The sequence below is a fragment of the Gavialis gangeticus genome, unplaced genomic scaffold, assembly GCF_001723915.1.
Source record: "Gavialis gangeticus isolate Ggan-Ray unplaced genomic scaffold, GavGan_comp1, whole genome shotgun sequence".
Taxonomy (NCBI): Eukaryota; Metazoa; Chordata; order Crocodylia; family Gavialidae; genus Gavialis; species Gavialis gangeticus.
Genome location: NW_017728998.1, coordinates 26,147,789 through 26,148,585, shown reverse-complemented (window position 1 = coordinate 26,148,585; position 797 = coordinate 26,147,789).

The window sequence follows — 797 nt, the reverse complement described above, 5'->3', positions numbered from 1 at the left end:
CTCTGGGTGCGACTCTCTAACCAGTTGGTGACCCATTGGACTGTATGGGTGTCTACGCCACAGTCCCCCAGCTTCCTAATGAGAATGGGGTGAGAGACAGTATCAAAAGCCTTCCTGAAGTCTAGGAAAACTATATCCACTGCCACCCCTGCATCCAATGATTTAGTGACCTGGTCATAAAGTACTTTTTCCAAAATGTAAGAGGCACCATGAATAAGCAATTTGATTAAAAAAATATGTTAAAGCTGTAAAAAGGCATTTTGTCATTTTATAAGTCTACCACAAAACAGGTTAGTTGTATTTGTGCGTATGTATAAATACATTTGGTCCTTGTGCTTGTGTGATCTCAAAATATTAAACAACTTTTAGTGTATAAACATGTTTAAAAATACTTCTTGGCTAATAACATGTGCCAAGTTCTACTATGGAGCATTTTTTCCCCTAAATGACTTATAAGTTGCTGAAAATAAGAGTTGGAACTGAAATGCTGACACAATCTTATCCACAGCAGTAGGAACAGACTATTATAATTATTGTTGTTGTGCCTCTTTATGGAGTGTTAGCATTATAGAAGTTCAAATTGCTTAATGTGGCTGTCATCTAAAGTGAGCAAAAGGTAGTTTGCATTAATACAAATCCTGTGAGGTGACAAGGCTGCAGTGTTACGAATTAGCTACAATATGCTGTAATAAGGGTTTGGCATGTGCAAGAGTGTTTCAGTTTTTCTTTATAGTGCTATCGCTAAATGTACACATTTCCAACTAATAACTACAGACTCCCCTCCCCCCCCCCCTTTT